This window comes from Serinus canaria, chromosome 2 (genome assembly GCF_022539315.1).
Source record: "Serinus canaria isolate serCan28SL12 chromosome 2, serCan2020, whole genome shotgun sequence".
NCBI lineage: Eukaryota > Metazoa > Chordata > Aves > Passeriformes > Fringillidae > Serinus > Serinus canaria.
In genome coordinates this window covers 1,642,216-1,653,762 of record NC_066315.1, presented here as the reverse complement: position 1 = coordinate 1,653,762, position 11,547 = coordinate 1,642,216, and the positions used below count along the sequence as shown (strand labels likewise).

The 11,547-nt window shown below is 46.9% G+C and overlaps 1 long non-coding RNA gene across 1 annotated transcript; it reads right to left on the bottom strand.

Moving 5' to 3' along the window:
- Window positions 1-347: 347 nt before the first annotated feature.
- On the bottom strand, window positions 348-10,883 carry LOC108961450 (uncharacterized). The gene is made up of 3 exons (XR_001989753.3): window positions 10,825-10,883; window positions 1,586-1,682; window positions 348-473 (listed from the first exon to the last, which is right to left on the bottom strand). It is a non-coding gene; the product is annotated as an uncharacterized LOC108961450 (long non-coding RNA).
- Between the last annotated feature and the right edge of the window lie 664 nt (window positions 10,884-11,547).

Here is an 11,547-nt window from a genome sequence, read left to right as displayed (position 1 = left end):
CTATCCCACATCTCCAAGTGCCACGACCACATGGCTGTTAAATCCTTCCAGGGATGGGGACTCCACCACTGCCCTCAGGCAGGACAACCCTTCTGATGAAGAAATTTTTCCCAATATCCAACCTAAACGCACCCCAGGGTTTGGATCTGGGGAATTTTTAATGTCCCTTCCAACCCAAACCATTCTGGGATTCAAGGATTCTGGAATTTAGAGAGATCCACTCCTGATTCCCCTGAACATTTGTGTGGGGAGAACATTAATAAAGAGGGAAAGAAATCAAAACCTTTGGGGTTAAATTTATTCTTCTCTGCTTTTACAGACACAACCCAAAGTCTCTGTGTGGTTCTCCCAGGTCCAAACCCCACTGAGAGCCTGTTCCCCTTCGGAAGTGTTGAGGGATGTCTGGATATTCCACGGTGCAGCAGGGAATTCCTGGAGAGGGACGATGGGGAAAATGGGGGTCCTGCAGCATCCTGCAGAAGGCACAGTCATGGAATCACGGAACAGTTCGTGTTGGGAGGGACCTCAGAAAATTCCCTCATGCTCTGGACTCCATTTCCACACTCCTGGCATTGCTCTCCTGACTCTTTTCCCACCCCCACTCCCACTTAGGAATGACCACGGGCCATTCTGGGCTCCTGACCCCCATGCTGAGGCCAGCCCAGCGATTCTGGGGGTCAGCCCTTTGTACAAACATCCCTCCCTCCGTGCGGGGCTGCCCCAGAGGCCTTTGCCCCGTCCCCCCAGGAACTGCAGCAGGAAATTCTCTGGAGCTATCCCAGGGCTAATTAAAGGAGCAGCCTGGAGACCTCGTCACCTCCTGAGAGTCCCCAGAGCTGCTCTGGCCTCTGTCAGGGCTCATGACAAGGTTAATTCTGGAGGAGGCTTCTTCACTCGGGGGCCACTGTTTAACAGACCCCGCTCTAAGCTCGTTAGCTGTAATTAACAGGCTTTTTCCACGACAAATTAAAGCTCCCTCAGTGCTCCCCTGGCTGCTCTTCCCTTAGGAATAATGATCACTCTCTGCTGTCACTTCCATGGCCTGGGCAAAGCTGCTCTGGGCTTTGTGCAGCTTTAATTAAAACAAAGTGGTTTGACTCCCTCGGTTTATGTTTGGTGCCCTTTGCTTTGCTCTTCTCATTAAAATAAAAAAGAAATCTGGGATTGGGGTTTCTCTGTGGGATTTTTTTTTTTTTGAGGATGACTCAGCTGAAGCACCAGTGTCACTAACAAGATTTTACCAACACAGAGGATTTATATATCAGGAAACAATATTCAGAAAATAATATTCCTTACTGTTATTTATGTGTTAATAATGTTCCTTCTCCACTCCCTGAATTTTAGGATGTGTTTGGGGCTGACATGGGAATGAGGAGGGAGGGTGACGGGGATGGATCAGTATTTGATGAAAAACTTTTCAGGCCAGGCTGGAATAATGGAAGGTGTCCCTGCCCAAGGCAGGGGGCTGGTACTGGATGATCCTTAAGGTCTCTCCCAACCTAAATCATTCCAGAATTCCCTGCTGGATGCTGGAAATGTTGAATGCTGACAATCCACAAGGAGCTCGTGTGCAAAGAGAACAAACCAGGACTGTGGGGTTCCATTTACAAACTTCTTGAGAGGGATCAAATTGCCTCAAGTGTCATTCCTTGGTGTTCTTCCATCCTGCCAGACACCACCGCCTGGAAAACATGGATCATGAAATGGTGGTTCTGTCCATGAAGCTCTTTCATGTCTCCAGTAGTGAGAGTTTGAAAATACTGCCAGAAAAACTCCTTCCTTCCTTCCTTCCTTCCTTCCTTCCTTCCTTCCTTCCTTCCTTCCTTCCTTCCTTCCTTCCTTCCTTCCTTCCTTCCTTCCTTTCCTTCCTTCCTTCCTTCCTTCCTTCCTTCCTTCCTTCCTTCCTTCCTCTTCCTTCCGTCCTTCCTTTCCTGTCCTTCCTTCCTTCCTTCCTTCCTTCCTTCCTTCTTCCTGTCCTTCCCTTCCTTCCTTCCTTCCTTCCTTGCCTTCCTTCCGTGTCCTTCCTTCCTTCCTTCCTTCCGTCCTTCCTTCCTTCCTTCTTCCTTCCTGTCCTTCCTTCCTCCTTCGGTCCTAGACGTCCTTGCCGTCCTGACTTCCGATCCTGCTTCCTGCGGCATTGCCTTGCTCGTCCTTAGAGTTCACGTCCTTGAACTTCCTGCGGGCATCCTTCCCTTCCTTCCTCCTTCCTTCTTACCTTCCTTAGGGGTTCCTTCCTGCCTTCCTGCATTTCCTTCCTTCGCTTCCGTATGGGGTCGCTGTCCCTTCCTGACCTATCCTTCCGCCTTCCGTTCCCTATCCTGTCACATTCCTTCCGTTCCTGCCTTCCTTCCTTCCTTCCTTCCTTCTCGGCTTCCTTCGCTTCTTCCTTCCTCCTTCCTTCCTTCCTTCCTTCCTTCCTTCCCACAAATCTCCCCTAATTTTACATATTTTAATGTCTATATCTAAATTAGGTCATTTTAGGCTGCCTCATAACTGGCAGGAGAATGCAAACATTCCACAGGGATTTTCCCAGCACTCCCAAAGGAAAAACCAAGCCTAAAGGAGTGGTAATTTGTTGTGCACTCCCAAAAACTGAGGGACTCAGACCTAGAAATGTTCACTACAGAGCCAAACCTTCAGGATTCACCAGGAATCCCCTCCACTAAAGGGACTGGACTGGCTGGAATGCCCGATTCCAGGAAAATATCCCAGGATTTGAGCTCCCTCTGCCCTTCAATTCCCTCCCCACAGTGGGCATTTGGCTTGGGAAGAAACCTTTGTGCAAACATCAGAGGACACAAATCCCACAAGGAGCTCTGCTGGAATTTCTTGCAGTTTCTGGATACTCAGGAGTTGCTACGTTGACGTTTTCATTTATCAACAACTCCTTAAAAAACAGTGATTAGGAATATCCATATCCCTCCCTGCTGCAACAGAAAATTCCTTGCTCTTAATGGACAATTCTTGGAAAGCTGATCCCTGCACCAAATAAAACTCTAGGAATTGTTTAACCTCCCCAGCTCAGCTTTCCATGACACACAATTTTATTCTCGGCCTGCTGGTCAGAAGGTGAAGGCAGGGAATGAACATGGAGAGATCCAAATCCCAAATATTTTCCTTGCAAATGCTTAGTCCAGGCTTAAAAATAAACCACCCCGTGAGCAAACAGGAATATTTGATTTGGTCTGGAGGCCAACGCACTCCAGGTTTCCACTCCTTGGTGTTTTTTTGTAGGGAATTTTTGAAGTGATCCCTTGGCCCTCAGCCAATCCCCACTTTTTATGATGTCCGAGAATCCATTTGCTCCAAGTTCTACATTTCCCTCATTAAACAGCACTAAAAAGGCAACTCCAAGCCACAAGACCACACACGTTGGCATCAGACATCCAATATCCAGAGCTGGCACGATCCCATAAATTAATGTTTGCTCCCATCTAGTGGGTGGAAGGAGAAATTGTCTTTAGGTGGAATATAAGGCAAATTTAGTTTGCATTGAGCTGGGGGGGAATTTGTGGAAGTTTTATTCCTTCTTGGATTTATGGGAGTTTTATTCCTTCTTGGAGCTGTAGGGTTTTGGGCCTGATCTAAGATTTTCGCTCGTATTTGTTAAATTTAGCGCCGTGTTTTCACACAGGACTCAACTTTCAGCATCTTGTCGGCCTCAAATTACAGCATCGTCCAGGAGAAACTTAGATTGGATATCAGGGACAAAGCTCCTCATGGAAAAGGTGGTCAAGCCTTGGAAGAGGTGAAAAGGGAAGGATTGGAGCCCCCACGCCTGGAATTGTTCCAAAAATGTGTGGATGTGGCTCTTGAGGACGGAGTTTAGTGAACGCGGAGCTGCTGGGGGATGGTTGGACTTGACGAACTTGGAGATCTTTTCCAACCCTAACAATTCCTCAATTCCATGTTTATTTCTGTGTTTAGGATCACCAAGGCCAACCCTCAACCAGCACCACCACCACGTCCTCAAGTGCCACTTGAGCACGTTTTGGTTTTGTCACTTTTCCAAGGATGGTGACACCACCACTCCCCCGGGTGGAAGCCCATTCCAACGCTTGACAGATCTTTCCCTCAGGAATTTTTTTTCCCAATATCCAATCCTAACCTCCCCTGGTGAATAATTAATGAGAAGGAATGATGGGCAGAACAATGAGAACCATTAATACTCCAAGTCATTAAATAATAATTCTTTTTAAAAGGATTTCTGCAGGATCCTGGGAAAGACCCCACGGCTCGCATGGCACAGGAGGAAGCGCTTAACTCCAGAAAATCCAAGACGTGCTCAGACTTTGGGAAAAGGACAAGAAGATTCAGGAATGTGGAGAAAGTGCAGCTGGAACCAGAGAGGAGGTCAAAAGGAGACCTGGATTGTCCTTTTCTGCATTCCCACAGGACATGGACATGAGAATCACCTTCCAATCCCGGCACCCGACTCCGTCTCTTACAACACTTGGTGAACCTCATCAGCTGGAAGTTGTATTTTCACCTTTTTTCTCCAAAAATTTTAAATTTTCCTCCTTTTTTACCTCCAGAAGGCAGAAAAAATGCTCTGTACTGTGTGGTTATAACGCGGCACAGACTTCTGGAATGGTTTTAAGCTGAAGGACGCCAGGGATAGAAGGAATATTGGGAAAGGAATTCCTGGCTGGGAGGGGCTGGGATGGAATTCCCAGAGAAGCTGTGGCTGCCTCATCCCTGGAAGTGTCCCAGGCCAGGTTGGGTGGGGCTTGGAGCAACCTGGGGTAGTGGAAGGTGGGAATGAGATGATTTTATAAGGTCCCTTCCATCCCATTCCAGATTTCTGTGAAATCAAGGGATGGTGTTTGGGTTTCCATCTCTTCCTTTCGATGAATCATCAGAATTCCCAAGCCCTGGAAGCAGACACAGCTTTGGTGCTCACAACCACACTCTGGACCATGTCTTGGAATTCCTTCTCCTTTTTTTCAGAGCGATTTCAGCTTCTCCTGGTGCAGCAGCCCTATTTTACCTGCTGAAATAATTATAATAATTAACACAATTATGAAATCATTCACCTTCGGGTTCCCTGCAGAGCCTGAAGTTTCCTGCCCCTCCCTTTAAATGTGGTTTTGTTTGCTGAGGACCGAAATTCTGTATTCCAACAAAACTCCTTGGGCTTGTTAAAAGGTGACCAGGTGAAACCTGAAGACCTGGGAGGGACAGAGGGATCCAATTCCACCTTTGGGGCTGGAATTTAAAACAACCTGCAGGTGTAAATATTCCCAGCTTCCTCACACCCCAAGAATTTATTGTCTCACTTGGAATTTCTGGGTACATTAATATTTTCTTGGGTTTTTTCCTACAAAACTTTCATAAGAATTCTGCTCTCAGGTGAGGTTTTTTCAGAATTCCTTTTAAAAACTTTCCTATCCCTCAATTTCTGGTAATTTAGGAAAAGAGATGGAGGTGTCTCAATTTATTTGAGACACTGTGGGGCATCCTGGTTTCCAGATGCTTCTCCAGAAAGAAGTGTAGGTTGGGAATAAATAAATCTCCAGGGTTGTCCCTCACGGGATTCCTGGTTCCTGGTGGGATTTCTGAGGGAGTTATTGGTGACCAAGTCTTGGAGCTTTTCTGGTTTAATGTGTGTTGTGTGTTGAGGAAGGAAGGAGATGGAGAGATAAGATTCTCTGGAAAAGTAGGGATTCTGGGAATATGGGATCTGGGAGTATTAGTGCCTGCAAAAAAAGCTGGAGAGGGACTGGGGACAAGGATGGAGGGACAGGACCCAGGGAATGGCTCCTAGTGCCAGAGGGCAGGGATGGATGGGAGACTGGGAACTGGGAATTCCAGGCTGGGAGGGTGGGGAGGGGCTGGGAAGGAATTCCCAGAGCATCTGAGGCTGCCCCTGGATCCCTGGAATGTCCAAGGCCAGGCTGGAGCAGCCTGGGACACTGGGAGGTGTCCCTGCCCATGGCAGGGGATGGAATTAATGAACCGTCAGGTCCCTTCCAACCCAAACCATCCTGGGATTCTGTGATTCCATGATTTGGGCACCCCTCCTCTGTTTTTGTATCTCAAATCCTATTGATATTTCATTTCCATCCCTATTTTTGTTCTTCTTTAAATTTTTATGTCTTTAACATCATTCCGTGCCACTTCCTTCTTTGAAACCCATCAGTAGGATTGAAACAAAACAATTCCATGACTCAGGACATTTTAGGGCAGGTCTTATATCCCAGAATCCAAGAATCCCGGAATCCCAGGGATCGGTTTGGGTTGGAAGGCACCTTAAAGCTCATCTCATTCCCACCCCTGCCATGGCAGGGACACCTCCCACTGTCCCAGGCTGCTCCAAGCCCCATCCAACCTGGCCTTGGACACTTTATCAGGGTCCTCAATTTCCATCTGAGGCATTAATCATTGAAAAGTTCATCCAGCTCTGAATTCTTGGGAATGAAAACCCCAGAGAAGTTGAGCTGAACTCGAATTTCTTTCCACCAGCAAGTTCTGCCTCTGATCCATGAGGGAATGTGTAATGGGAAAGGGAAGGAATGGAAAGAAAACAAATTGAGGATGGAATACAACAGGAAGGAAAGTGGGAGTCTCTTTTAGGAGAACACTTGGATTTATCCAGCCCTAATCTGCTCTTCCTGTTTTGGAGTGGGAAGATGGAACAGCAGGGCCACCAGGAGCTGCAGGAGATGTTTTGGAGCTCCTCCTCTTTCCAAAGATAACGGCTCAGACCTTCCATGGGCGAACACCAAACGGAATAAAGTTGGCAGGGTCTGATTCAGCTCCAGGGAGTGCCTCCTTCCATGTTTACCTTTTTTCCTGGGACTGAAGAGGCTTTTTCATGGCTTGTTTTCAACTGGGAGTCACCCACCCACCCCAGCAGCCTCTTGCCAGCAGCTCCCAGGTGTTCTCCAGTGAAAGCAGGACCATGGAAGTGGCAGTGAGGGATGTGGAGACAGCTCCAAGAATTAAATTTACATCTCCCAAGCTGCCCCGGGGCAGCTGTTTCCTATTTGGGTGTTTTTTTAAGTTGACATTTGGGAGAAATTGGAATATTTTGTCATTTCCCTCCGTGCAGATGTACAGGAGGGAGAGGTCCGGTCAGCTGGGAGCTCGGGATCAGCTGGAAAGGGGGAATTTTCTCCATAAAAAGGGTCAGATTCAGGAACAAAAACAGGAACCTGTGTTTGACTCCTTGCTCCCAGGGCAGGCTCAAGTTTAGTCTGTTATGGAAAAAAAAAAGAAGGAAAAATCCCAATTTTCTTGCTTTTATATCCAGTGAATGGTTTGCAGAGAGCTTTAAAGAAAAGCAGCTGGGGCTCTGAGAATTCCCTCTTCCCTATGGAATTTTAGGACCAGGTTTGAAGAGAGACTTAAAGAACAACCTCTGGGGCTCTGAGTATTCCCTGTGGAATTTTAGGACCAGGTTTGCAGAGACTTAAGGAAGAGCAAGTGGGACTCTGATTATTCCCTCTTTCCTACAAAATTTAATTCTCAGGGAAAATATCCTGGGTTGGGGTAATTTGATTTCTTCTGGAAATTCTGGATGGCTCTGAGCACGGTGCTGATGAGCCATCAAAATACGTAAGACACTGGAGGGGGAAAAAAACCCAAACAAAATCAAAACCAAACCCAAAACCTCAAACCATCCCCTCAAAAATCCCCAAAAAACAACATCACCTTGCCAGTGTTCCCAGGATGACCTTGGCCAACTCATCTGATCTGTAATCCAGGAGAATCCACTGGAAATGAGTCCTTGGGCCAGGAAAAATCATTATTTTTTAGGAGCCCTGTGGGTGCTGGGAAGAGTCTTTTCCTTTCGGGATCAATGGCAAATCATGGGTTTGGAACTGGGGAAAAACCCAGATGATTTAGGAATGTAGGTTTGGAGACCTTCTCTTCCCCAAAAAAAAACCCCTCATGGAGCTTTGGTTTATTGAGCCTGGCCAAGGAAAAGCAGCAGGAGAAAATGTTGTGGTGGAACTTCAAGGAACAAAAGGGGTTTCCAAAGTCCTACACTAATTTCTGGAAAAATCTAATGGAAAAATCTAATGGAAAAAATGGAGTTGGAAAGGAGGACGAGGTTGTGATAAGAGGAACAGGATGGAAAATCCAAATATTTTGGTAACTAGACAAGAGCATTCTGGGTTTGGGGATGGATCGTGTGTGGAAGATGCCTTGAGGGGAGCTTGGTGGTCAGGGTGTTCCCTCCAAATTCCAGGGAGTGTCCTTAAAATTAAAATGATTCTGATCTAATCCATGGGGAAAGGCTCATTTGGAGTTTGATGATCCCAGAGCTGTGACATCACTGGAATTACTCCAAGGGGCTGTTACTCCAAGGAAATGTTACTCCAAGGAAATGTTACTCCAAGGGGCTGTTACTCCAAGGGAATGTTACTCCAAGGAAATGTTACTCCAAGGAAATGTTACTCCAAGGGACTCTTACTCCAAGGGAATGTTACTCCAAGGAAATGTCACTCTAAGGGACTGTTACTCTGGGGGAATGTTACTCCAAGGGACTGTTACTCCAGGGAAATGTTACACCAGGGAAAAGTTACTCCAGGGGAATATTACTCCAAGGGACTGTTACTCCAGGGAAATGTTACACCAGGGAAAAGTTACTCCAAGGGAATGTTACTCCAAGGGAATGTTACTCCAGGGAAATGTTACACCAGGGAAAAGTTACTCCAAGGGAATGTTACTCCAAGGGAATGTTACTCCAGGGAAATGTTACTCCAAGGGAATGTTACTCCAGGGAAATGTTACTCCAAGGGAATGTTATTCCAGGGGAATGTTACTCCAAGGGACTGTTACTCCAAGGGACTGTTACTCCAAGGGAATGTTACTCCAAGGGAATGTTACTCCAAAGGAATGTTACTCCAGGCTGTAGGATGTGGAGAGGGACAGGGAGAGAAACAAACTCCTACAGTCAGACCCTGTTTTAACTCTGCCTGGTACCAGGAAAACCAAGAGAACAACCCTGGGACAACACAGGAATGAAAAGAGGAAATCAATCCCCAGAAGAATCAAAGGCGGAGGACGAGGCATAAAATGAGAATAATTTTTCCTTGTGGATCCAGACTCCAAAGTCAGGAACAGGCTCTCAGTTGTCCCAGGGGTGTTTTGACCCAAAGCCCCGAATTCCAGCAGTGACTTTGGATGATGGAATATTGAACTTTCTTTATCCCATCCCTCCTCCCCTCCCATGCATCTTCCCTGCTCTCTGACAGCTTTGGTCTAGACAAGATAATCCCATTATGTTCCCTAATTCCTGCTCCTTGCTAAAATCAGCCTGGATAAGATTCCAGGCCAGATAAGGTGGAAAATCCACCCCAGCCCATTTGACCTCGTTAAATGATACCTTAATTCCTATCTCTGCCAATTAGAGGGATGTGTTCTGTGGAATCCCAAGAAGGCAAATTCCATCAGTTTCTTCCCTGTCTCCTGATTTCTCATCTGGCTGCAGCCAAGGATTTTCAGGAATGAGGTGGCTAAGGGTAAAACTCACATTTTAAAGGGATCTGTCCTCTTTTCCAAGGCCTTTTTTTCCCTCCCTGCCTCACATGTGGGATAAAAAGGGCTGGAAACTCCTCCAGATGCTCAGCTTGTAAAGGAGAATTTCCCTCCTTTATTTCACCTGCTGGGAGTGTACTCTAGGGAGAAAAAATGGGATTTTCCAAGGATATTTTAGCTCCGTGCTAAATGAAGATGGTGTAAAAACTCGACACACAAACTAGACAGACAGACATGAGGAATTCCCCATATTCTGAGGCAGTTCCACCTTGGATTAAACTCTGATCTGTTCAAGCACTCCTTGCACAAACTCCAGGGTCAATAGGATCAACCCCAGGATAAAGGGATGAGTTTATTCTGTCCTAGAAGTGATAAACAAACTCCTCTTAATCCAAAGCTGTGAATTGGCTTCAAAAGTGCAGAATCAACTCCTGCTCCGAGGGGAGAAGCAGGATCCAGCTGTCCTGGCTGCTGCTCAGACTGGGAGCAAAGAAACCTGGAAAAGCTCCAGGATTTGCCTGAGACCATTTGCTCCCGGGGGTTGTGAGGGATCAGAAGATCACAGGGAGGAGAGAGGGGCTTAGAGACACTAAAACCACTTAAATTCAAGAGCTGTGGGAGCTCAACATCTTCAGTGCTGAGTAAAAAAATAAAAAATCTGATTTATTTTGCTGTGGCTGCTGAATGAGGAGGATTTTGGGCTGCAGAAATAAAAGAAATTATGGATCATAACAGGTCCGGCCAGGGGTTTTGGGAGAAGGAGTCTCTTCTGTTTGGAGGAACCTAAAACAGATTTGGAACCTAAAAGATGTTTCCAAAGGGAGCAGGTTTTAAAGGAATGCTGACTTCAAATCACAGAATCATCATGGAATGGTTTGGGTTGGAAAGGGATTAAATCCCATCTCATTCCACCCCTGCCATGGCCAGGGACACCTTCCACTATCTCAGGTGCTCCACTCTGCATCCAGCCTGGCCTTGGACACTGCCAGGGATCCAGGGGCAGCCACAGCTGCTCTGGGAATTCCATCCCAGCCCTCCCCACCCTCCCAGCCAGGAATTCCCTCTCAACATCCCATCAAAACCTTCCCTCTTTCAGCTCAAAGCCATTCCCTGTGTCCTGTCCCTCCATCCCTCGTTTCCAGTCCCTCTCCAGCTCTCCTGGAGTCCCTGTGGGCCCTGAAAGGGCCTCTGAGCTCTCCCTGGAGCCTTCTGAGCCTTCTCTTCTCCAGACTTGCCCCGTTCACCAAAGCTTTCATTCTCTGTCACACATTTGGAACAAACCAAATGTGAGAAAAACAGGAGAAAAACAATTTAAACCCAGAAACAAAAACGAACCAAAGGAGCCGCAGAACCAAGAGCTGAGTGACGCAAACGCCGCCAGTGTGAGCCTCCGGGCCAAACCTTGCTCCTGTTTAATTAACAGAGCCAACAACAGCTAAAAACGGAGCCCTGGAAAATCATTAATCACCGTGGGACACGTGGGGGTGGGAGAGGAGGTGGGGGGTGGATGGAGCAGGAGGCAGGTAAGCAAACACGGAGTTATCAGCACAATATCATTTCCCGGAGGGAGAACATCCGTGCTCCTGCCTCCTCCAAATATATCCCAGGGATGCCAGGGTTGCTTGGCTACCCCGAGGTGGGAACAGGATGGAGATGGCATTAATGAACTTCTCCTTGCCTGGATGCTCTGCAGAAAATAGAAACTCATCGTTAACATCCTGCTGGGCCACAGGTGCCTCTTCTTCTCCACAGAAAAAATGACAATGTCTTCCCACCCGGGGATTTAGGGATATTGCAAAGCCCTGAGAACTCACAGCTCATCCAGGATTGGTGTGAAAACCAGGATATTTCACCTGAATAAACACTCCCTGTCTGCTTTGCAATGCCCTTGGCTGGTCTTTGTGTTCATCTAAAAATCAGAATTACCTGCATGTGGTTTTAGGCTTGTTCTGAGGAATAACCGTGGTGTGCTCAGAAAATCTGGGGAGAAAGGAGGAGAAAACTGAAGCAAATCAGAATTTCTTGGAGCCACTACCAAGGATAAGAAAGGAATAAATT